Source organism: Typopeltis vanoorti, chromosome 8 (genome assembly GCF_054136105.1).
Source record: "Typopeltis vanoorti isolate ZY-2024b chromosome 8, IOZ_Tvanoo_1.0, whole genome shotgun sequence".
Taxonomy (NCBI): Eukaryota; Metazoa; Arthropoda; class Arachnida; order Uropygi; family Thelyphonidae; genus Typopeltis; species Typopeltis vanoorti.
In genome coordinates, this window is record NC_143556.1 from 103,285,414 (window position 1) to 103,313,242 (window position 27,829).

The 27,829-nt window shown below is 35.5% G+C and overlaps 1 long non-coding RNA gene across 1 annotated transcript in view; it reads left to right on the forward strand.

The window, feature by feature from the left end:
* Positions 1-26,978, forward strand: part of LOC150104244 (uncharacterized) — a 72,466-nt gene extending 45,488 nt beyond the window's left edge. The window contains exon 3 of the long non-coding RNA XR_016548650.1: positions 26,768-26,978. This is a non-coding gene — a long non-coding RNA (uncharacterized LOC150104244). The remainder of the gene's footprint in view (positions 1-26,767) is intronic.
* The last annotated feature ends 851 nt before the right edge of the window (positions 26,979-27,829 follow it).

Genomic DNA, 27,829 nt, shown 5'->3' on the forward strand with positions numbered 1-27,829 from the left:
ATGAGTATGAAAGGTGGAAAAAGGATTCTCGGTCAAAGCGAGTCGAGGAAACGCTAGTAGATGCTTCCACACAACACCGGGGAAGCAAAGATTACTGTGAACTAAAGAAAAAAATTCATTATCCAAACGTTCTTGCTTCTAAGAGGCAACTTTATCTTAAAGTTAAGCCATAACTCAAAATTTAAGAATAATATACTGAAGGATGTGTCAATTTCTTCTCCAGAATCTATAAATTATTAAGATCGTAAATCCTCTAAGAAAAAGAGCCAGTAAGTAAAATCTTCCCTCAGAATCATCGGCTTTCTCCCTAAATGGGATTAAAAGGCTGGTGATAATAACCGGGAGAATAGAGGTGCATCCCAAAAGTTATAATGATCCTTTGGGATGTTCGTCTGAACTTGGTATGTCCAAACTTCAGCTTTTGCTCAGATTGTTTGGAAAGCTTGCTGATAACCCCCCCCCCCTCCATCCTCAGAGAAACAGTAATTTGTGGTCCCAAAAGACCAAGCAAGATATTAGGCTTTGGTAGCAAACTTTGTAAAGAGAATTAATTTTACTGTGGGTGAAGGTTGTATTATCTTGTCTAGTTAGATCTAACGTCTATATCACTCTTTCAGTTCATGTAGTTATATTTGTGTTTACTAATTCTGTAAATAGCTTTAAATTTATAAGTATTTATATTATTAAGTTGCAATGAGAAATATAATAAGCCTAATTAAAGTATTGTATTTTCTGTATTTAAGATCACTAATGAGGGGTCCCTAAGTGGAAATTCAAGGAACATAAGGGATTCACAAAGCATGGTTTAGGGATGCATAGTGGCGTAGACTCTTCTCTTGGTCAATACACCCTCGTTTTTCTGTACAGGTAATAAACTATATAAATAGTACCTGTTTATTTTTAAGCCTTTTTACATGCATGTAGCATCCTTCTGCTTGTTGGCGTTGGCCTTAGCACGTTCATGATTATAATTTGTATCTCTTGAGCAGCGTTTTATCTACACTATTGCAATCTGGAGGAAGGGATGTTGTGTATTTCATTATTTCCTTATCGCAGGTGTTGGAGCTTACAGTGTAACAAGAAAGATAAATTAAGTTGGTTCGTAGCTTTAGCCCAGGGCGCTGATGAGTGCTTGAGTCAAGCTCTGACCTAATGCGTAACCGGGACAGAGCGAGCTGAGCTAGTTATTCAGAGTGGGGTGTGTCCTTCGAATAATTAGAATCGAGGGTAGAAATGGGGATACTTCAAGCCCACACAGCCTTCTGGCAGCTGTATATTAATGAAACGTGTTTATGTGGCAAAAATTAAACCTCATTCTAAAGCGCGACTCTCCTTGTTTCTACAGAGAAGCGTACATGGACAACAACCAATGGCATTCCTGACCTTGTATTCGAGAATAGGCTGCTGGATTTCAGCATTCTTATACTTGTAACACTATTCTATGACAAGTAGATTTTTTTTTTTTTTAATGCTATCTGTTACCTATCACGGATTTTCGATCAGATATAATTTGGATGCTAAAACAATGAGTCCACTACATAAAATCGTTTTATAACTAATGATTTTATTACATATATGGCAATTGTGTGAAGTTCTACTCAGATTCATTTAAGTATTCTGTAAACATCTAAAATTAGAAAGCTAAAATGTATTAAATCTTTTAAAAATATATAAATTATTTAAATAAGACAGCTAATATTACTCTAAATTTTTAAACCACTTAGAAATTTCAAGGATTAGGGGAAATAAATAAATACACCTTTTTTATAATAAAAATATATAAATTTCATAATATATGGACTTGCATATGTTGTGCATGTTACATTTCGATTAACATCTGCAGTCGTCAGTGTGTAAATATAAATAAATGAAAATGCTGTCGGAGAACACTAAGAACATGTAAAACTTTACAAAATAATTGAAAGTAACTCTATATGTTAAAATGTTTTATGTAAATATCAAGAAAAACGCGAGTGAGTATTAAAGAAAAGCTAAAAAAATAAACCTTACAAATCCAAGTTAGTTTGTTCCACTTTTTTTTTCTTGCGAAAGAAAGTGGATAGAATATTACATTCACTGCATGTTAATAAATACAGAAAAAATATAACATATATATATATATATATATATATATATATATATGTGTGTTTGCATACTTGGGATTAGGAGCTAAAATAACCAAGCATATAAAATTGCTTGGTTATCCTAATATATATATATATATATATATATATATATAGTGTATTTTTCTAAAAAAATAAACAAATTACAAAGAGTTATTTAAGTGTAACTGACAAATATTACATAGAATACTGTAATGTGTTATTTACCATAACAAAACTCTATATGTATCCTTAAGGGGGGGTACACATCATCCCCCAAGTATACAGGATGGTATTATAGTGCTTGAAAGTTTACATTATTACTAGCTGGACACTTTTTTCCCAAATTATCTACCAGTATACACCAATATTGTCAGATCTTATATTTCGGTCTTGTAAGACACTTTGATCTTAGTCTTTCCACTATCCTTTTTTTCTTGCCAGACTTGAATTAAAACATCTGTTTTGTTAAGGTGTCCTTTCCAATTTTGTCTGAGTAGCCATCCCACCGGAAATTAACAATGATGTTCTTGCTTATTTTCATTTGTTCTTTTAATTACTGATTTTTATGCTAAATTTGTTACCATATTTATTCAATTTAGTTAAGACATCCCGAAGACTTCTACTGGACTTGTTTACTCTATGCTGATGATGTACTCCTAAAGAGCTGAGATTAATATCCCCAATTTTGATATCAGGTTTAATGTTATTTCCATTCATGATGTGATCCATATACATGATGCATAAAAATGGAAATAGCCTGCACCTATGTCTTAGAACTGATTCTATTTTACATCCTCTACCACCTTTAAGCTTAACTGCAGACTTAAAAGTTAAATACAGACGAATGTATTTAAACAGCTTTTCTCTTGGCACTTGCTATATGCTTTTTCCACTTTTTCCTGCAAAAAGTAAATGCAGGTCCTTGTTATATTCCTATGATTTTTCAACCGTTTATCTTAAAACGAAAATCTGATTCTGACAAACCACCTGTATTTGGCCTGAACCCAGCTTGTTCTTAAAGTTTAAATTTCATTTTTCTTATCATCTAAGTAATAGCTTAAATTTTCTGGGAATTACAGAGGAGAATTCCTCTATAATTCTCACATTCCATTTTTTTTTCCTTTTAAAAGATGAAAGATTTGGTCTAATTGTCTGGAATTCGACCTTGTGACAATGCAGCCATTGTGAAACTTTTATATCTTCATTTGAGCATTTCTGGTCGAATATCACCTTCTCCAGCTGCCTTTCCATATTCCAGCTTCTGGATAGCCTTCTCCACTTCAAAGAATGATATACACTCACGATCTCATTCTTTAATATTATCACTGCTTATCTCATTTAATAATATGTCAAATGAATTATTCGAGACAGCCAGAACATATTTATCGTCAGCTTTTATACTTATTTAAGAAACTCAACTGTTTTTGTCGACGGGGTACTTCTCTAATTCTTCTGCCATTTCCATTGATACTTATGTTGAGTTGGACTTTGTTCCGGTAGCTAACTTTATACTGTTCACTCTGGTTCCCTGCCGGAAATGGGGGGGGGTCTTTAATAGGATCATTAAGTGCTTTAAAAGCTATATCCAGTTATCGCATATCTTATTCCACAAAGGATACATAAAGATCGAAGCTTTTATCCTTAAGCATCCATATTAAGATTCACATTAAAATTTGTTTTTAAGAAGCAGAAATTTGGCATCAAATAGTTTCTCTCTTCCTAAAATAAATGTCCTCGTCAACTTTTCCGATTGCTTGTTAATTATTTTGTCAACTCATTTTATTTTAGCAATTTTATGTTTCTCAAAAAATTAAATGATTCGAATCATTTAGTTATACACTTGAAAATGTATAGACTAACTGTGAGCCACTATCACAGTGGCTCACAGTTAGTCTATACATTTTCAAGTTACCTTTAGTTATTTACAGTTATCACAAAGATAACTAAGGCTGTGGGGGAAGAAGTGTAGCTATCAATTGTGTGTATTTTATATTGCTTCCGTAGAAAAAAAAATTCTGTCAGTGTACTGCAAGTGTCCTAAAATATTTTAGAATGGAAATCGAACAGACGTAATTTGAACCAAAATGTTTAGATTCAAATTACGTGTTTGAATGGTTAGTAATCAAAAATCAGAGTATGACTCCTCTAATAGTTCGAAAAACTCTTTTTGACAGTCCTCTCGTTCTCCATCCAACGAGAGAAGCCTTCCGACTAAAGAGTGTCGTCGCTATGGAAACAGTAGGACACTCGTTTATTAAGCCGCTCTTTGGCATCCTACCAGCAACACTACTCAGTGATAATGTTATAAGTTATTCTTGTAATGTCTTGACTGAGAGTTGAGATGTGTTTGTAACGTATCATCTCAATCTCATACTTAAGAAGCGATCCTTTATTACATAAGTAATCAAGACTAATATTTCAGTAAAAAAAACTTACTATTTGAATAAAAGTAAAACTAATCGATAGATGTAATCCACATAGTAACAAACACCTCATTTGTCACTGAACTTCCAGAATTTTACGACACTGCAGAAAGTTTAAATGTGAAATGTTAATGGAAGTTATACCAAAATTCACGAGGGAAAAACTCAAAATTTCGAAATAAAGAGCCAAAATTGATAAAAAAAAATGTTAAAATTCATCGTAATGACTTATAAAATGTGATTCCATAAGTGGTGTGAACAGAGAATAATCATAGCACTGTAATGTTGCCAAGTTTATGGTTTTGTATTTCAGGCTGAAGTTATTGCAAATAGTATGATACTGATGTGACTGCACTTAAGGAGACATCGTATCTAAGTGTGATGACGGATTGGGTGCTGAAATTCTGGGAGCATATATCAAAGGAGGTAAAGATAACACAATAACATTTGCTATTGAGAAAACACCAATGATGAAAGTTATTATTGAATGGAAGTTATTATTCCTCTTTATAAGCTCGTGAATCGACAACAATGGGGGAAGCTGTGAATTTAGTATGATCACTCGGTAACTCGATGATGTGGAAATAGTAGAGTGCTGAACGGAAAATTAAGATAACGTTAGGTAAATGTAACGTCGAATATAAGGACAGAAAGAACTGCATGTGATAGAGTGTAGACACTGCATTTGACAATATGCGAAAAGGAGAAGATAAGACAGAGACAGTATAAGATAGTGAAGAGCTTTTACAAGATAGACATTTCAATGTAACTTGAAAAAAGAGGAAGAGAAACAGTTTTCTCATTCTATCTTATACACTAACCAATATTATCTGAGAAAAAAAAATTCGCATTTCATGTTGAGTTCTACAAATGAAGATATCCGATAATAAAAGCCTTCTGTAAGCATATACAAATAATTCTACAACTCCTCAGATATTCGTGTCACTGGTTCAAGTCGAAATAGTTTTCTGCAAATCATACGCCGATCTTTAAAAAGAGCTATCGACATTCTCCTGGCACTTAATTTTAATTATTTACTAATGATATGGAGTGTAAAGACCACCAAAGAGAACTTCAGTGGCTATTACATAATGATTGCTATGCATATCAATGGAAGTTATTAAACTAGAACCCCCCCCCCCCCACCCACACCTTGAAGATTGGATTTTCACTTCACTTTGCACTTGATCTAAGAACACATGCAGCTGACAGATGCAGTTACTTCGATAGTAGATACCATCAAAGGAAACCGTCTTATTTGCCTAAGATGAGAATAGACTCCTATTAATACTATTCGACTCATTCACTTGAACATAAAATAAGATTGATGTTTAGGTAGAAGCCGTAATTTGTGATTATTTTGTAGTGAGTATTACTATTCCGTTGATTTCTTTGGTCCAATTTAATATAAGATTCATCAGCCTTCAGTATATAGCCTACGATATTTCTACTTCCTATGTCATGAAACTACTTCTTTTTCCAAATTTTTTACCCCAACATAACTTGTCCATTGTCTAAGTAACGCGGCCATTACAATTCCATAAGGCACACAACTGAAATAAATATTTATTACACTAGTTTGCAAGTAATAGGTATGATTGCTCGCAACTAGTAAAAGATAACTGGTACTCACAATTCAAGACATAAAAGGACCGTCCTGAAATGCGGATTGAATTCTAAATCTCAAAAAGAAATTAGCATAGAAAAGTGAATAAAGTAAACTATATTCCCCACACTTCACACAGAGGACGCTTTGTATATTTTAAATGACAACTTCAACGTGTGTTTGTGTCCTCCACTTTAATGCAGTCCGAGTAATTGTATTACGAATTCTCTTCCCTCCCCGCAAACACACACTGCATTATGATGTCTAAGTACATCCATTGTGTCTGTACTTCCTAGTCGAATAGAAAGATGAAATTTCGATTTCTGAGACCTATTTAGTGGCATTTCCTAGTGGAAAAGAAAAGCTGGAACAAAAGTAGGTCGCTCATATTACAATCGCAAGGCTTAACGAATGAATTAATGTTCTGTATGCATTCTGGAGAGGGAAGGAGAATAGTAAAAAAAAAAAAAAAAAAAAAAAAAAGCAGGTACTTCGTGGAGTTCTCACCTTTGTGTGCGTTACGGAGTTGGACGTCTGGTCCGTCACTATTTATCCTGGGGAGAGGCTTTATTTGCAGAACAAGGAAATGCCCAACCCTCATTACAAGACCGGAGTAGAACTCCAGCAAGATAAGCTGTCAGATAGTAAGAAGTAGTAACGCGAAACCCAATGAGGGACACATAAATAGATGCAAATACATATTTTGGATACATTGCACGCCCCTTTAAAGAATGCATTAGTTTGATATTACCCTTATTCATATGCAAGTGAGTATTGCACTGGTTCTTCCGGAAATTATTTCTTTTATCCTCCCATACACCGCCCTCTCCCCTTTATTGTATACAGGCGGAATTCAAAGCAGCTATCGAGTGGCCAAATGAGTCCACTTAAATTAAAACGAATCAGTGGAATAAGGTCTCAGGTTTTAGTTCGAGAGTGGATTTATTTTTGAAGCAATTTTAGTTCTAATTATATCGGATTAAATTGGTGTGAAAGTTTATCTTAATTTCTTCCATTATTTGAGCCTTAAAAAGACGTAAAATTATTTTAAGAAGGGAATATTATGCAAAAAATATTTTGTTTGGTTAACAAAAAAATTCTTTTCGTAAATAAAAGATTAATCTTCTTTTTGGCTTCTCATGTTAGGCAATTGTTTGCCTGTAACGTTTTCAAGGGTGTAAAAAGTCTTCTGCCCATCTCCTCCTGGGTCTTCCTTTTGATCGGTGTCCCTTTGATTTATATTTCGGAATATTTGGTCATCTGTCCTCATTCATTCTTTCTACGTGATTATTCCAGTCCTTTCTATAGTTTGTGATATCTTCTGTTATGTTAATTATGGATAATTGTTTTCTTATCTTATTGTTTTATAGCCTGTGAGCGGTCTTAGGAACTTCATTTATGCAGCTTCCACTCGTCTTTTATCTCGATCTTCTGAAGTCTAAGTTTCACTGCCATATTTAAGAATTGGTTTGGCTATTATTTTATAGAGTTTTATTTGGGTTGTTCTGGACATCTGTTTACTGAACTGTCTATTCAAAGTTCCAATGACTGCTAGGAATTTTTGCATTTTCTATGCAATGTCGATTTCTCCATTGGGGCTTATGTAATTTCCTAGATATTTAAATTTGTTCAATTACTTTATCGTGGATGACTAGTTTGCATCTTTTAATCTCTTTACCTTGAAATGCTATTGATTTCGTTTTATTTATTGAGATTTTCATGTCATACTGGTCTATTGTTTGGTTCAATAGGTGTAGATTTTTATGAAATTAGTCTTCATTTTCAGCAAAAATAACTTGATCGTCAGCATAAAATAGATTGGTTAATTCTTTATTTCCTATTTTAATTAATATGATTTTGTTTTGCCTCCATTCTCTTGAAATTTTTTTCCACAATTATATATATATATATATATATTGAAGAGTATTGGTGATAATCCACTTCCTTGAATAAGTCCTCCATTGTTTTTAATTTTTTCGGTTGTTTCATTATTAATTTTAATATAGCTTTCTTTCATTATATATTTGCTATTGCTTTTGTAGTTTGAGGGAGAGCTTTCAATTCATACAGTATATTGATTAATTTTTTTCTGTTGATTTGATCGTATGCTTTCTCATAATCCAGGAAGGCCATATATGTCGGCAGGTTAAATTCTATTCTTTTTTCTATAATTTGTTTGAGTGTAAATGTGGGATCTGTGCAGGATCTTCCTTTCCTAAAGCCACATTGTTCTTGTCCAATAATTTCCTCGGCCCATGGTGTTAATTTACTTTTAATTAAATCTGAATATATTTTATAGAATGTATTTAATTAGGATATTCCTCTGTAGTTTCCGCAATCCTTTCTGTTTCCTTTTTTTTTTTTTTTGGAATATGTTTATGACTATTGCTGTCTTCCATTCTTGTGTTTCCTTCTTCCCATATTCTGTTTAGGAATTTAATTAACCGTAATTGAAATGGTTTAGAGCTGTATTTGTATAGTTCTGAATTTATTCCATCTTCTTCTATAGCTTTTCTATTTTTCAGTTTTTCCAATATTTTCTTTAGATCATTATACTGTATTGGTTCTTTATTTGTTTCTTGACTTCTTACTTGTTTTATTTCAATTTGATTATTATTGTTTAGAAGCTGGGTGTAGTGATTGATCCATTCTTTTGTGGAAATGCCTTCTAATTGTAGATTATCCTTAGTTTCTTGAGTCATTTTCTTATGATTTTATAGCTCTTTAGTTGAGGTCCATTTATGTCATGCTCTAATCTTGATACAAATTTTTTCCAGTTTTGTCTTCTGATTTTCCTGGTTTCTCTTCTTGTTATTGCTCTGATTCTTTTATATTTATTTCATTTCCTATGGTTCTGTCGTTTAACCATTTAAGGTACATTTCTTTTTTCTTTCTTATTAAAGATTCTATTTCTGGGTTCCAGGTTCTTAGTCCTTTCCTTTTTCTTCCTATGGCTTCATATGCTGCTTTTTTTTACTATTTGTTTCGTGTTTTGCCATTCATTTTCTAAATCTGTATCTTCATTTATTTTCTTTGTATGATTTGTAATTCTTCTTTGATATAGTTCTCTGATACTATCTTGCTGTAAAAGTTCTATCTTAAATTGCTCCTGCTTTTGTTTTTGTGTTCTTGTATTGTTTCTATTTCTCTGGTTTGGGATCTTAATAGTACTGATTAATAAATGGTGGTCTGAGTCAATATTGCATCCTCTGTATACTCTGCAATTTCTTACCACCTTTAGTTTTTCACCCACTATTACATAGTCAGTGATGCTTTCATATCATCTGGCTCCCATGTATATTTATGTATAGCTTTATGTTTAAAGAAGCTGTTGGTGATTTTCAAGCTATTATGGGCCACATATTTCCGGAGTTCTCTTCCATTATTATTTGTGGTGTTTTCTCCTTGAGTACCTCTTAAATCTTTAAATGCATTTGATCCAATTCTGGCATTGAAATCGCCTGCAATGATTAAATAATCTTGTTTATTTGTGTTCTGAATTATGTTTTGGAGGTTTTTATAGAATTCTTCTGTTTCAGATTTTTTTCCCTTCTTCGGGTGCATATATTCCTATGATTGTAATAAATTTCTTATTTAAGTCTAGCCGTTATTATTCTTTCAAAGATCCAGTTATACGATTCAATTTTGTTTTTCCATTTATTGCTGATCATGATGGCTGTGCCTGCAGCTGCTCGTTTTTCGTTTGGTACTCCACTGTATATTACTCCATGGTTTGCAAGGGAATAAAAACCGGACATAAAAGAGTAATGTTATTTGAATTATGCAATGTTTTCTTTATCAATTATTCTGTTGTTCTTTAATACTGCTGAAGCCACCAAGGCGCTGTGGTCAGCATGCTATGCTATTAATTATTGTTCTGCAGTTTTCCTGTTTTGTGGAATTAAAAAAAAAACTCTGTTTCCAATATGGAAAATAGATAGGCTACTTCCGTTTGGGACCGGCTAATACGCGATCAGTGAAAAAGTCTTTTTAAAAGTTCTTCGCATCCTAGACGGGGATCGAACCCAGGTCAATAATATTGAAATTCATACCATGTTTCTCACTGGGGCATACAAATTAGAAACAGAATTTAGTCTTCCATTTATTACGATTAATCCTTAGAAACACCAATTTGTACTTTTCTCGTAAAACTTCAGTTCTTTCATGAGGTATTCTTGGATCTAGAAATGCAATTATTGAATCCATTTTGTGCAATCTTATCATTGAGGTTCAACCATATGACGTACACTTTCTTAGTCAGCATTGTTCGTAACCAAATTTAAAAGAAATCGGTATTTCTAGCCCCCTTAATATTAAAAAAAAATTTTTTTCGTATCAGTCATGCAGAAGCATTGTCCAAGGGGGAAAATATTTCAGCAGTTGTTTTTGATAGAAATAATAGTTTAGGTTAGTAGGTAAAAGTTAGCTTACACACACACACACACGAAGGGGGGGGGAGATAAAAAGTTCTGATAAAATCTAGAACGTGGTTCTACCTCAATTCCTTCATGGTGATTATCACAATTTTTCAGCACCTTCGTGTGGGTGTGTTCGGCATTGAAAACATCCCCGTAGCGTTGACGCGATAACTTCACAACATTCAAAAAGATATGGGTTCGAATCTCATATTTTTATTTCTTTTTTTTTCAGCTGAAGGTGAGTTATCTGGTCTCGTATGGAGTGAAAGATTTCTTTCTCCTCCGGGAGAAGGACCACACAAGCAGTTACCAAACATAATAACTGGCTTTTATAGCCTTGGTCGTTTAGACTGATTCCGATAAACAACAAGACTATGGCCAAATAACGTATTTGCATCCCTAACATCAAGACGCTGTTATTTTCTCAATTTTAAGCTGCTGTTCCGATTAGTCTTCAAGTGTATACTTCTTTTTTTTTTTAAGTAGAACTACTATTCATTCATATCATTAAAGTACAATCTTCAATCTCCAGGCTCTGAATTTACATAATAATTTTGCCTTTAATTATTTAGTTTTAGCTTTGTTAGTGTGATTATGCATGGATAGTTTAAGCAAATATCATCACAGCGTGAGGGAGAAGAGGCTGAACTATTGCTTGATGTTAAACATTTTGAAAGTGAAGCGCCACCTAGTGAATTTTTGGGCGAAATTTTCAAAAGAAATTTTTTTAAAGAAAAATTCCACATTCCCATAAAAAGTTTCTTAATATTGTATAAAGAAGCTTGGTATAACAACGCATTTTAATTATAAATTTAATAATGTTTCTGTTAAAAATTAAATAGTTTTTGTGAATGCTTTTAAGGGGAAGATAATTTCATCGCCCGGTATGACAGCATTATATTGCTTACTGGAGGTCCGAAGTGGCTTGAAAAAAGCTCCATGTTTCGTCTTTAGCGCAGGAAGTTCTGGATTAGGTAAACAAAATAAATAAAATATAAAAAAAAAAAACAAGAAACGATAGCTTACCCACGGTGCTAATGGGGTTACAATCTTTCGTGGGTGGGAACCATATTAAAATAAAGAAATCAACCATTGACATTAGGGTTTTAGCCTTTTCCCACTCACCATTATTTCCTACAATTTATAAAAGTGCAAATCCTCTTAACCTGACACGTCCACACGATTAGGTCCTAATCGTGTGGACGTGTCATGTAATGTTTGCTATTGCATTTACAGTTATGTAGTATTTACCATTCTATTCACTCCAGAAGCACTTACATTTCTAAATCCACAATAGAACTTGCACAACACTTCACACAGCTTTCAGAAAAGGACGAAAACAAAAAATGTAGAGGCGGATGTCCTTCAGTTTGCCATCAACAATCCGCTTGTCGTAACATGGTTTGCAAGGCAGTGTAAGATGCGGTTAGGTGCCTTGGACAGTAACTAATTTACATCGCGCAACGTCCTTCTACAATTAATTACATATGCGGAATGCAAGCTGGACAATCGTATAAAAGTGATTGTTGCGATGACTGAAGGTCAAATAGTTTACTTCGGCTAAGTATGTGCGGTCTCTTTCTAATCTTTGTCAGTTGTTAAAACGTGAATACCTTCACATACGTAACTACTTTGTTAAGAGCAAAAACGAGGCCACCTTTTCAGAGCGTAATACATCAAGTCATCTGAGCATGATGTTTACTGTTTGTAAAATGGCTTATCTCTTGTTTTCATTATTTTTTATCAGTCGAAGGTAGTATATTTAGAAATAAAGCACTCCGTTCTTTGTTACGGTTCACTCATAAGACTAAGTAGCATTTTGCCTTAACCTGATTAAAAAAATGAATGCAAAAGCCAAGAGCATCCACAATCGGAGATTTTTGCTTTTAAATTTTCATTTTCAGTGAATTTAAAACAGTCTTGAACTGGCGCACGTAATTTGAGATGTGTCCGCTGTTTACGATATTCAACAACGACAGTTGTCTGTGAGTAGAATAAATCAAATGGAAGTCTCTGAACTGTGGCTCCAACATGTCGAAAGGATTTGCATGCTAACAATGCACAAATAGTGGGAAGTGACGCAACAATAAGAGATTGAAACTTCTTCAACTGTAGGAGACAACGGACGGTATTGTTTAACCCGTTGTCAAAGTTGCAATGGAAGTGTACCGTTTAGATCGTTCTTCGTCACACGTTTTGTATGGTAACAAACAACACGCACGCGAAGCACGAGTTCATGATTTTCTAAAGACGAAGAAACGTCACCTAACTGATAGAATTGTAAAAGGTCATTTGCTGCAACTTTCACAATAGATAAAAGGCGACAGTTATCGTAGAAGAGTTATACAGATCGTTAATATGCATGGCGATATTTCTCCCTCTACCCCCCCCCCTCCCTCCACACTAACAGTTTCTACCGAATCGCATTCCAACGTTACTTGACAATTTGCTGATCCATTAACGCATGCTAAGTTAATCTAATCTGATTTAACTAGTTTTTAATATATTCATTGTTAAATGTAAAACTACCAAGTCAAAAATTCCGAAGACTCAAAGTTTCCCGTCCTTAACCACTGATCACACCAAAACCAACGAGCCGTAAGTCGCATTTATAGTCTAACAACTAACGTTTTGTTCATTAAATATCGAATTGATGAAGCAATTTTAATTACGCTCTTGCTGGTATGAATAATTCGTACTGTTTCCCGGTTAAGTTCTGGCGTATTATCTGCATTATTGCGTCACAACTTAGCCAGGAATCCTCTAATACAAATCTCTTTGGTACAATGAAGCTCACTGATAGCCAGGTTTCTAAATAAAGCCGAATCATGATGTTCCGACTTTACTTAGAATCTCCATAAGGCGTGAAGAAGAAAAATCACTGTTCACATACGAACTAATTTTAGTGTGTGGTGATGTTTAAAAGATTATAGAAATATTTCGCAATTTATTACTAGGAATTTGCATGCAAATAATGTCTAGGATGAGGGAAAAGCAATAGTCGAAATAGGTTTGAAACTAAGTTACAAAGTAAGCCTATGGTTGGTTGTTTAGATTACGCTAAAGATTTGTGGCGTGTATATTTGTTTTTAAATTGCGTTTGTTCTCTGGCCGATTTGCGTGGTAGGTGGAATGAAAAATCCTTAATTCCCGTATGAGACCAACCAACTCGCAAGTCTTTCCCTATGAATAAGGAAAAAAAGATAGAAAAATAAATAGGAAAAGGAGACAATTATTGAGATGTGTCCTTACAATTCCTTGTCTTTGTTATATGCAGAAAGTGGACACTTCAGTGCAAACTCTAATACGCTCATTGCAGGAATATTATCACCTTTTCTGTTTCTTCTTTAGAATTAACTGAACGTGATCTTGCGCTGTCATTCCACATCACACACACACATTTTTCCGGTTCCTGGCGCTTGATGCCATCCCAATCAAGTCAATATGGAAATCATTCGCTTCCTTTTTGATGAGCAATGGTGCGATCCAATACACAAAGGGATCTTCTTAATTCTCTGGCTAATGTAGCCAGAGAATTACGAACAAAACAGAAATGATATTTTTTTTCTCAGAGGATTGCAAATGATGCAGCAGCGTTGTAACAAGTGTGTAACACTTCGTGGTAAATATGTGGAATAATGTGTAAGTCACATGGCTCTCCCTCAATTCCTTCATGGTGATGTTCAACAACTTTTGAGTTATTAAACATGAACATTAAGTGTCGACAGCCTACTGAAGGAAATGCGTCGTCTCGACCAAAAAACTTCCACTTTACATCAAAGCAACTGAGTGCCATCATCGTGACTTACTCAGAAATGCAAGAAGGTTACTCTGAGGTCCGATGTACTCTCGAAATTAGGTAACAATATCTGTTCGTCGTTCTCAACTTTTTGTAGATAGTGCGCAAAACATAAATAGATAAATGCGAGCTATAATTTGGGTTCTATTCTATTCTTTGGTCCTACCCAGATCTGTCTTAGATCCATGACAGGCCAATGGGGGGGGGGGGTGATCAGTTTTATGTCCTTTGAAATCTTGGGTTAGATGCAGTTGCGGCCAAAGCATCTGAAGCCAACACTGAGTATTATTAGCGTGCCTTCTTTAGACCGATTTTTCTATTTTGAAAAAGTTTTCATAAAAGGTTCTTTGCATCAAAGACGGCATTCGAAACCACGTATTTTAAGCCAAAGGACATTGTCTTTATTGATTTATCTACGTAATATCTGCTGTCTGTCAGTTACTTGAATTCTCACTCGATTTCTTTCGTTTAACGAAATATTGCGATCGGCAGAAGAAAACATGTCACATCCGTCTTTATCTAAGTTACTCAGCCACGGTTGGAAAGTTGCAAAAATGTTAAAGAGATTTATAAATTAAGTCTTTCCATCCAATACTCAACATGATTTTTATGCGGCGACTCGTTGTAAAAGCAGCACTGTTGGACTGCGACTCTGAGAAGAGAACAAAGGTCATTCTACGTTAAAGATACCAAGAAATTTCGTACTTGGTTTTAATCCTTTTCCTAAGTAAGCAAAACAAAGTTTTGCGCGTGAATATGAGATATAGATGGTATGAGATATGATGATATATTTGGTATCGCTCCCGCGTCTGGTTGCCACCGAAGAGACCTCAATAAAGGTCGAAACCGGTCTGGGCAGTAGACCTTCGCATTATGCATTGTATTATACACGCCTGAAAGGGGGGGGAGGTGTTTTGCATTATGGGATAAATACTAATGCGAGTGATATGAAGTCATCAGCCTCTATCTATATACAAGTAGCTCAGACTGAATATATTTCACGCGCAAAACTTTGTTTTGCTTACTTGGGAAAAGGATTAAAACCAAGTATATAAAATGTCTTGGTATCTTTAACGTATATTTCACCCAAGGTAAAAAAAACTTTCAAACAAAACTCATACTTTATGAATGCTTCTTCCAAATCTGGGAAATCCAAGTCATCAATATTCTGTCTGCTCTTTCGAATCTTCTTTCATTTTGATGAAAGAAGATTTGATATACATATAATGCTAAGGAGCAATTTGTCCAGGTTTATGCTACCCAAGAAGAGGGAATTCAGATGTAAATCTTTATCGTAAACCACGCTCACAAACAGCCATTCATATGACAGCTGATGATGTGAAAAAAGTTTTTATTTAAGCGACGTCTGTCTTTTTATTGTTCTGAAATCTCTTTAGAAATCTCCCGAGGACGTTGTCATCGCTTAAGTACTTCTTCAAATAGCTTCTGATTGAGCACGTGGTTAAACAAATTACTCCAATTTTGAGTAAGCAAATCTCTTGCGTAAATCATGCAGTTTGTCGCAAGGGCCCTACCCTACAGAAGCAATGCCGCACCTCTTTATTAAACACAAAGTTCTGCTCCAGTTAACTCAAGTCTATGACTGAAGACGTTACCCATCTGTCAACAGTCGACTTTCTCGGATACACGGCTCTTTCTTTGTCAGTACGTAAATACGGTTTACTTACATTATAAAGGAGCTGTAAACATTATCGAAGATCAATCTAGTACCCCGAAGATTACGGATGTCCCTAATTTATAGAACATCCACTGTGGGGAAGGGGATGTTCGGTTTCGGTAAGTAGGCTGAGATGCTATCTGTTTATCTCAGTTTCGGTGGACTGAAGGAATAATGACTCGCCAGGGACACTTACTGAAGTCTCTTTCATACCACACCCAGGTGCATTTTTGCCAGCACGCGCACTCAACTGTTGCCGTGACCTGGATAGGTGGTCCACATAAGACACTCCACTTTCCTGACCATTACAGAGCATCAATTTTCATTCAACGAAATACGTGTTATTAGAGAGCCTCGTGGGCCTAGAATAGCCTCGTAAAGTAACGTCTCCAGTATATTTAGCAATTTTCGAGTGATTTGAAAAATAAGGTGACGCCTACGCGAGAAATAAATTCTTTCTGTCTGTATGACTCGTCTAACCTTGTAAATCTTGAATTTGTACGAAGTTCTCGGACTAGCTAGTCTCGTGTCCTTCCCTCTGCTTCCAAATTAATGTTAGAAGAATGTTTGGAACTCCTGGTTCTTTTAAGACAAACGGGAGTCAAAATAGCGTTGTTAGTTTTCTCTTGTACCTATTAAATTTTATACTTAAGACAGCTTAAGCATGTCTCTTTATTGTACTTCGTTGTCCTACGTTGAGGATATGCTGTAATAAAAAAAGTGTCAACTTCTATGTGTCTACTGGGATGTTTATTGTTTTTATTTCAAATGAAGAGAGAGATCATGGATCTGATCCTGCACTAGATGACCAATATGCAATCCACGCTATTGGAGGAGCAAAGTTTTATAGAAACTCCAAATAAATTTTAATACTATCTAAACTTTTTGGAGTTCTAGAATTTATAAAATTCAAAGACTTCGGTAAAAAGTATAGCAAAGACGTAAAATGCAGCTTTTAATTAGCAGAATCAGAACTTCTCCCGATCGTGGAGTTTCCTAAAGCAAAAACAAAACAAATTTTTCCTATCAAATAAATGCGGATTATCTACCAACAAACCTCTTTAGACATCCTTATCGTTAATTTCAAAATTAATTGTGAATCAGTTGATACCATTCACTAATTATTAATTTCTGTTGTTCATCATTTGAAACCTAATTTAATTAAACTTTAATTACTTTATTTTTATGTTAAAGATGCCAAGCAATTTTATAAGCTGTTTTAATCCTTTTTTCCCAAGCAAGCAAACAGACAAGTATGTCAAGTTTGCGCCTGCACCTAGTGCAAGACTGAGGCAACTCGTGGTAAAGGTGGAGTAGCTCCGATCACTTTCCTTAGTATTTTTCCCTAATGCAAAGCACATCCCCTTTCAGACCTTTTCCAAGTAAGCTTACTTGGAAAAATGAATTAAAACCTAGCTTATAAAATTGCTTGGTATCTTTAACATAGTATATACCCAAGGTAAAAAACTTTCTATTTTATTTTTAATTATGGCAAACTGTGTGTACACAAAATTTCTGACGTATCTGATGAGCCAGTTCTAATTACAGGTGATATATACTATTGCAATATTTGATTTTCATCGTGAATGTTTTGTATTTACGATTAAAATGGTGAGGATCTTGATTGTGAAGATATTGTATCCTTGTTAATTAGTCAGATGCTTGATTATTACGTCACTTTCATGACGTAATTGTTGCTTGTTAGGATATCTGCATCCTTGTTGATTAGTAAGATCAGCGAGTATTAATTCTTTCTGATCTTTCGGGCTAATGTTATCAATGTTTACATTTTGATACCGATTCAGAAGCAGAGAGCACAAAATCAGCGGTTACTAATGAACTTGAGAGCATGACCAAGGATGTTTATTTACCTTGACGTTTACAGAATTCTTTGGCTCCCGCTTATTAAGCTTCTGGGTCTACACACTTCTAAGTAAGCAGCGATAGGACGAGTGCCAAGTGTTTTGTTTCCATTTTTATTTGCATGTTGAAAAATAGTCATCGTAATTGGAGCAAGGGGGGGAAAGGGGAAAGGATCTTCGTGGAGTTCGTGATTCCTTCGTGCATAAATAACGAGGAAACAAACCTTGAATGAGATAAAAATTCACTCCGCTTATTCGGAACAGATCGACAACTCGTGATCGGCAAAGTTTTTCAAGGAAACCAAAATGATGGATGGGGGAAGTTAAAACCCCGCCGTAGGTGACTTGTGTTAGCCGTTAATTGGAGTGAACATCGCCTGCCTCACGTCTATCTTGGATGCAATCAGTGACATTTGGCAAAATCATGCCCAGCTATAATTTCGTTTTATGACATGCTTTATTTAGTGCATTCGTCTACTCTTAAAGTTTTTTATTCCTTTTTTTCCTAGGAACATATTATTCAACTAGGATTAATGGCTACTATTTGCGACCCAGGTGTTTGCATGTTTATATTCAAGGGCTTCAACGCAAAGGCAACTCTTTGTTGTGTACATGTTATGCAGGAATTCTTAGAACATGTTTTTAAGTTGGTTGTGAGAGAAAGAACAATTTTTTATAAAACAATATAAAAAATTATATTGTTTAGGAGCATTTATGAGGGAATTTCAACCAAAAATGGGTTAATTAACAGATGTCATACAAAAGTGACAGTTTTTCCTCGAAGAACCTGTGATTTTTGTTCTTTAAAAGCAGACAAAAGAAATGGATAACTTACTCTCATCATCATAGGCTTGGTTGCTATGCTGTAATCAGAATAACAACCACAATCTTAATATCGCGAAAAACATTCACTTGCCTTATTAAAACGTTGCCTTCAAATGTCGAATTCTTTCAGTATGCAATAAATTTTAGGAAACTACTAATTAGTTAACTCACACTCATGCTAAAATCCTATAAAATATTCTTCGCATTCTTGACGAAATCCAAATTCTGATTTATCAAATCAAGGGAGAATTTGTCGCCCTGTGGAATGCCCTGCCATTCAGCGCATCAAGATCTCTAGGGAACTGAGATAGCAAAGAAAAAGATCGAATTAAAAAAAAATGTAGATCCCTACACAAACAATAGATGCACTTCTATGTCGGATATAGCTGTCATCTTAACAGTGGAATATGCATCCACTGCGAGTGAAGTCTCCATAGCCTCAGGGACATTCTTCACACCGAAGCTCTGCCATTGTCAAGAATCAAAATCTGAGTGTATTTATTATATTTTCAAGTTTTTTTACATTACTCTAACATCATCGATATTGGCATCGCTGAATGCTTTGTTTTCGAGTTTATTTTAAATCGAAGTTCAAGAACAGTGTGAGGAGCTACAAGATGCTGTATTTTATAATTTCAATGAATTAGCCGATATAAATTAATTTCTACTCTAGTTGAAGGTATCCATATATTATACTTGACAAGAAATTATAGTTTTTTTTTTTCCATCGTTAGTTCACCGAAGCGTGAGCAAACAGTGTCTGCACATGTATTGCTCTCATCGAATTGCCCTAGTATCCCATAATACACAGCACACTCCCTTCTCAGGCGTGTATTATGGAAAAGGTCACTGCCCAGTCCGGTCGAAGCAGAGTTTGTGTGATGAGGTCTCATCAGTGGGTGCTAGACCCGTGGAAATAATAACAGCTTCTTATCAACTGTGATTTGCCTTCCCATTGGGGGGGGGGGGGAGGAAAAATGCTACGACTGTATCAGTTAATTGCTAGAGAAGGACAGTGATGCAATTTCAAAATTTTCTTTTAAGCTTCGTAATCCTGTCGTATCTGTTACTTACTATCTATTTTCTATTTTCGCGAACAATGAGATTGTCGATTTTTCTTCTATGGCTGTCCAGATAGTCTTCGCACCAAATCTCCGGAAGTCATATATTAACCATTGCAAAGATGATTATTTGTTTTTCATTTTTTTTTAATTCATGCGAACTATATTTCATAACCTGAATTGGAAACATACGATTCCCTAACTAATAGGTAATACGATTTTTTTTCCAGACTTTTATTTTTATTTTGCATAGGTAACTACGAAAATACTTTTTTGTTGTTGTTTTACTGCTGTCTTAGACAAATGTCACAGATGGGCCTGTCTTCAACAAAAAAAAAAAACGCTAATCAACAGGACATTTCTGACCCAATCCATATTTTTGTATGCGCGAGTTAGTGTTTAATTAAAACGATATTCTACGTTGTTGTTTTTTTTATTTCGATTATTTATTATCTATTCAGTAGTCAAAATATTACTGACACTCCCGTAAAATGAAATTTAACAGTTGCAGCCGAACACAACACGACAGAACCAGCTACATATAGGCATTAGGTTTCCTAATTCATTTTTAATGACATTTCATCACAGACTGAACAATATCACCGTGGCTCGGAGCCATATTTTTCTGATACTTTTCGTCCCCCACTTGATACAAGTAAAGAACAAAATATTGCTCAAACACTGACCGACCAGAAGGATACAGACAATTAAGGACCATAACGACTCAGTATTAACTGCTTACACTCCTGCGTGCGAAGACACTTCCAGCAAAATATCGTGCCATGTCACCAGCAAGCATCGTCCAGGAATGGTTTAGGAGACATCACAGTCACTTTACCTTAATGGATTCTCGCCTGTATTTACGTGAATTTCACAAATCTTGCGATATTCACTTTGCCGTCCATATTTTTATTGGGAAAGAAAAAATAAAGTCAGCTATTTCTTTAATTCTGTGTAATAGAAACTATTTTATTTCATGAAATACATTCCAAGAAAGTCTTATTTCTTCTAAAAGGGGCCTCCTCTACAGATGCATTTACTAAACGCTTCGACGTTTGTATAAATAAAGAAAGAGAGGCTCCTCTCCTCTTGCTTTTTTTTTTTTTTTTGATTATTTTAACCGAGATATCTTAGCATTAAAAGAAAAATAACAGGTTTCTCTGATTTAGCGTATCATATGACATAGTCCTAAATAGCAATTGAGAAAATTTCTTATTTCGGCAATAAGTAAAAGATGTTTGTCTACACTGAGCTATTTTAAAAGCTATTTTAATCGTAAATTGCAGAATTTTATTTCTGGAAGACGAATACCGTTTGGAAGAGATGTAAATCCTATTGACACCCATATCTTAACTTTGTGTTCTGTTCAAGTTTATGTAAAGAAATTCAGCGGTTATTGAATATTTTCGTATTTATTCTATGTTTATCATAAAAACAGCTTGGATTTGAAATTTGAAACTATAAATATTAAGATGTATATGGAAATCCTGAATATACTCGACGAATTTAAGGAGAATTTTTATACTCCTGAAAAATAATTAAATAAATATCAAATATATTCGGAGTTTCAAAATGGAGAGATGCGGGGAGATGAATCCAATACCCTTGGAGGGTGATGGAATGCAATGCTGTGGCCAATGAAGTTCTAACTGAGGCTCGGCTATTGCTGTTACCCTCCTGCCATGATCAGAGCTTTAATAGCTCAATAACACCTTATCCCTACACTGTCCTCTACAGATAACGGGGAAGATGAAAAGCATTCTTGCTTCGCCCCTTCAAGCCAGTCCTTATAAGGACTATAATAAGTTTCAAAATATGTATGAAGTCTGTCGCGTGAAATGTTGTCTTCTATAAGGATTTGGATAAGTAGTAGGGGGAGGAGTGAGGGCTGTTTTAGAGACTGAAATGTATAAAGTGTTTTGTGAATTAGTCGTTGTTCACCCCCCCCCTTTAAAATATGCCATCTAAAATTAGACTATAATTTGTGTCTGAGGCTGCTTCAAACCTAGTATGGATTATAATTGGATTGGATTTTAAATATTTAAACACAAATACAGTTCACTGTTTCGTTAGTTATAGATTGAGCAAACGCTCATTTCCCAAAGTTATTCATAACAATAAAAAAATCCACTAATTTAGAAACAGAAAAAAAAAAAACCCTCATAGCACCTAGTGACATTGTTTACCGTTTCGGTTCCTCTATTAACAATTGGCTCTTAGACACAATTAAATCGATTCATGGCGAACAACGTTGTCAATTCTGACAATCCTATGATAAAAATATGCTTTACTCAAACTGGCTTTTGTGATAACACACACACACGCAAATACAAAATGTGGATTAACATAAAATTTGAGGTTCGACTGTGATGCGCAATGGTCTCTTTGCCATGCGTTTACAAGTGGTAGAGATTTCGCCCATCGCGCAGTATTAGATCTCGTGTCTTGTTAGTCTCTCGTTATCAATTTAAGGGGTCTTCCTCTATCTATCTTTTCTTTCCTTCTGGTTAATGTTTGCGTATTTTGGAAGTCTATTCGCTGACCATTCTATTAGGGGGGTTGAATCCACGTTATTTCTGTAATTATCTCTTTCTTGGTAAGGTTGGTCTTGGAAAATTCCTTTTTTTTTCTTACGTAGTTTGTTGCTCTGTTGTTCTTATTATTTCTGCTAATGCAATTTTTCTACAGTCTCTTTTTATATATATAATTATCCATATTTTTCTCTTTCTTCCATATTATATAATAGGTTTAGCTAAAGCAATGAATATTCTTAAGTCCCGTATTTCTTTGCCTCAAAATATCATTAATCATACCAGTAATTTTTGTAAAAAATTTTATATTTTGAATCTGTTTCTGTAGCTTATATTATAGCCAAATAATTACATTATTCGCTTGCTATTTAGAACTGCGTCACTTTTTGTTGGCTCCCTTCATTCAAACGTCTTACGTTTGCTTTTTCAGAAGATATCCTTGTACTATTTGGCAAAGAAATATGTCACGGCTGTAAAGTACTGAGTGTGGTTATCTTTTGTAACTTAGTATTTGATCATCTGCATCTCATAACGAAGTTAATTCGGAATTTGATTCAAACGATATTCCTGTGTTATTTAAACCTTGCCAATCTTTGAATATTTCATTAAATATGTATAGAATGAAACAATGCGTACGAAGCTGATCGATAAGGTGAAGAGATGAAATCTGAACTTCGAAGAAGGCATAATTGTAAGGTACCAGTTGAAATGCGGCAACATCTAGTGAATTTCCAATATTGTAAGATATTCGGGAGTGTTGTAATTAGGGTGTTCTACGAGTGGATCGATACTAGATTGAACAGAAGTCGAAGGGCCAATGGTGAGCTCCTTGGATCGATGAAAGCAGATTATTAGATTATTCGACCTTGTGCGAGCCCATGAATGAAAAAAAAAAAAAAAAAAATGAACTAGCTGACAATGGAATGTAACGGGGAGGAACCAAACTGCAGTATAGAACACTCCTTCCTCTGCATGGATTTCTGAAGTATGCCCAATCAGCATCCATGCTTATGTCTAAATCATTTACGCCTACAGTTCGCATTTGAGAGAAGTCAACGGAAGACTGAAAAAAGTTACCTTTTCGAATGAATCTCATTTCCAGCTATGACAGGGGGGGGGGTTTAAGTGGGGGATTAGGCGAAAACCGAGATAAGAGAATCGCTCCGATGTCATCATTGGTCTAGCAGAAAAACAGGCAGGAGATGGTAGCTTTATATTATGGAGGATGTTTTACGCATAGACCGTATGAATGCTATAAACGGTACCGATCTACTGTGGCTGATCAAATACGCCCTTTTATAGCGACTGTCTTCGCAGACGGCCGAAGTGTGTTTCAGCCGTGCCTTGTTTGACAGTAGTTCGGTTTGCCGAAGGCTACAGCGACTTCAATGTGTTACCATAGACGCTGAATTCGCTTGATTGATGTAAATCCCATAGAAAATCTCTGGAATGATGTGAATCGAGAGATCCAGCATTTGAATTCTCCACTCCCAACACTCACATATCTACCGAAGCAATCCTGACAACTGCGTAGTTTTCTGCGTAAGTTAAAATATCTTCTGAGCGTAGAACAGTTTCATGTACGATTTCGTAATCTTCATCAAGCAGTGGGCAGAGCTGAAAATTAAGACTCGATATTTATTCCTCGTCTCTATCTCCCCTGCCACTTCTCCGTATGTAAGACGTCGAGAGATTTGGTGTCTGTTTTTAAATCCCTGTTTATGATGAGGGGTATCTTTCTGAAGTCTTTTTAACTAATGGAAGTTATGCGGTCAAGTACGAAAGTGGAGGATTTCCTCTTCTGAAGAGTGACAAATCCGACTCGGATTTGTCTCTCAAAACAGCCAACCAGCAATTAAAAGAAAGCAGGCACTTAGCAGAAATACAAAATTAATTGCTCACAGGCTTAATTGCTGTAATCCCAAACAACACTAACCCTCTCGCTCCTTTTCCATGCCATCAACTCAATTAAACGATGGGAATTCAAAGGTTCGGATGACAAGCGTGGTAACAGAAATCGGACTGCTCACGAAAGTTTAAAAAATAAAAAGCTAAATTTAGTATTACCGTATCGTATCAATAACGGCGATTTTGAATTAGGTGTGTGTTCGCGCGCACGGGCGGTTTCGTAGTATGGAACAACACGGAACGAGAAGATTCTTTGTTAACCGCCCGATCCCCATAGTCGGGTTCGTATTATTAACTGCAATCCCCCCAAACAGCCGCCGCCTCTTTCGGCGGATGTCTTCCCAAGCAGTCGTATCGAGTTATTTATGTGTGCCTGGGAATGTCATGAACCAATAGGTTATTCGCATATGACCCGTGGTAGTAGAACTAAGTTGTAGGACTAGGACTTGTACGTCGTACGCTTTTCTCCCTTCCTTCCCTCGAGTGCATTCCCCCCATGCCTAGTAACCTGTCGGTGACCTACGAGTACTGGGGTTGCATGGTAATCGATTGATTACGACAACTGAGCGACTTGTGTGAGGATCGGAAGAGAAGCCGACAGTGAGACTCTTGCACCTGGAACACGGGATTTTCAGGTAGTTTTTCAAGGTCAACGGCTGACGATCTTTCTCCCTGTACTCACTCTAAAGGACCTTTGACATCTCCTTAAGGGTGGGGTAGTCAGTTTTCTCTTGGCGAGTAGAACAGAATGTAGGAAAGCGTGTCTTTATAACGGATGACTAGATCGTAACTAACCCGTCGAACATCGATTGAACTGCTTAATCCGAAGAACGAATCATGAAATAAAGGTTTGGAACAAACTCATAGTTAATTTTCTGTATAATTTTATTGATTTTTTTCCCATTTGGAAACTGTTTAACTGATAATAATTTTGATTCCGAGTTTTGCTGTGTATTGTTAACCAAGGTAATAATCATAGTTTTATTTAATTTCATTTTTGTTTTCTATTAGTATTTTTTTATTGTTAGCTCTTTAGTTGATTAGGCATGTCATTGTTGTCATTATTAACGTCTGCTCCTATTGTTGGCCATTTATTGCTATTAAAGTAATCTACATCTCATTAAAGAATTGATTCAACTCATTTTAAAGAAGACTTTAAAAGTGTTTACTATAAATATCCATGTTAAATCTTTGCCATTCACAATAATTGTATGAAATTTTGTCATCAGCGCTGAGATACCTTAATCGGAATCCATTATGTCAACGGAACCTTTCGGCCAGGTGAACATCTGAAATATGTAGTTCATCCGATCCCATTTAGATCAACCGTAATTTATCGTTCATAATGTGGAGTAATAACAGCCCTTAAGCTTATATTGACACACATCCGTGCATGGAACTTTACGTTAATGTTTGTAAAATGGCATGCAGCTGTAATAGCTAATTGCACCGTTTTTTATTTTTTGGTATCACATGAGAAAACATGTTTCGATTCTCCCATAGAACTGCTCAGCCGTGTCCGTTGTCTACTTCTGTTTATTTACCTCATTAGTTATCACAATAGACGAAGCAGTCAAGATTTTTGCTCGTCCTTTAATCTGTTGACGAAAAAATGCTTCAACATGTCCACTTGGCCAGCAAATAACAATCGCACTCGTCACGAAATCCCACGTGATGTGACGTAACAATGCCAAAACGCTTCTCATGATTGTAACAATGAACAAAGTTTAGCACACCGTTTGTCACGATTGTTGTCTATTAGCGTGCTGCCCTCTATCGGTAGTGATCTGTCCAGTTTGCATGATGCGATTGTGATATCGGGATCCAAAGACGACATATCGTGATAATGCGTATGGCTGACTAATGGGGTCAGTAAGTTTTGTGTCATGTTCGGGAGTCTCCGGAAATCCTCTATTACAGTATTTCCTGTTTTGTTAATGTCAATTGCATGCTACTTATCAAACAATGAACAGGTAGGGACAGTCGATGAAAGCGAATGCGTACGGGAGAGTTCGGTACGGCTGACAATTTGAAGAGTTTGCACGCGATGTCACCAACAGGATCTGAAGAACGTTTTGTATCGTGCATGGTTCAAATGTGATGCCGGGTAGGGATGGAATCTGTTGGTAAAATTATTCATCGAAAACATCACTGTCAGAAAAGCTTACATTATGATTTTGACAAAATGTCGAATTGTCAACTTATCACTTTAGGTTAATGCTCTTGTATTAGAGCATGCTCCCCTTCCAGGATTATTACACTTACCCGATTTCAACTTCAGTTGCTAAGAGAACACGTTTGTTTGTTGGTGATGTAATTAACTTCGCTTTTTTTTTATAACAATCTCACTTCATTGTTGTTTTAATGATGTTGAGAATATTATTACTGCTTTTTTCTGCATTGTTGTATTTCTAATTGTTACGTCAGCGAGATTATTCGCTTGCTAATGAAATCTTTTTTTTTTCTTGAGCATGCAATTAAAGCAGACAATATAAAGATATTTGTTTAAATTTATTTGATGACTGATGTATCTTTCTTTGATTTGTTGCAGAGAGCCTCGATATCACTTTATAAAGAACATTCTTACACATTTTTCCTCCCAAGAGCAAAATTCCATTGAAATGAATAACGGCTGGATTAGTTGCAAATATAGTCATTTGCCTAGAAAAGAAGCTACGAATTTGATTGTTATGATCAACGAATTTAGTTGAAGATCTTCCTCGATTTACTATTTCAATAAACAAATGTTAAAATAAGCTGATGTTGTAATAACGGTGTTTAAACAATAAATGTTAACTATTTTTATTATTTTATGTACTTTGTGTTATTAAAAAGTTACTGATGTATACAATATTATGAATATTTTATTAGCCATCAACAACCAAGTGAATCGGACGCATGTGCGTCGCGCCATTCCTTCACAAGATCAGTCCTGCCGAGGCTGTCTACGTGGCCATATGTTTGAACTCTTTTGTCGTAAGATTAGCACTCTTTTTCAAATTTGGATTTTCCTTAAAGACTACATATGTTACTGTTCCATGAAGAATCGCCTGTAACGTTCCGATTTAGTTCGTCAAACCTTTTATTTTGCTTCTTATTTGAATACCATAAGGTGCAACGTACCAGACAGGCGGCGTCCTCAACGACTGTCCCGCAGGCTGCTCACTGCTAGGCACTTGCTTCGTCAGTAACGTCTGAGGCGTAGTGACAAGTGCCAAATTCGATAACCTCCGTATGCTTCGCGAAGGCCAAGAAAGAGAAATTTATATTCCAGGAAAGCGGTGGTTCCGATTTTTCTTTTACTTTCACTTTTCTGTGTTTCTTCCGTTTTGCGAACATTGACTTGATCGAAAGACTGCCTTCGTTCGCCTACGATCCAGTTTTTCCAATCGTTACTTTTATCTTAGACTGTAGGGTGAAGGATATTCGTTGAACAAAATACTTCGTCCTTAATTTTTTCGTTAATTAATGAATTCGTTGTCGATTTAAGTAACTAACTAGCCTTGGACACCACAGACGAACTCGTACGGTGATATTTAAGCAGAAAACGAGTCCAGTGCTTGTCCAAGCAAGAGGAATTCCGTCGGTTAAAAATATAAATTTTTGATGTTGG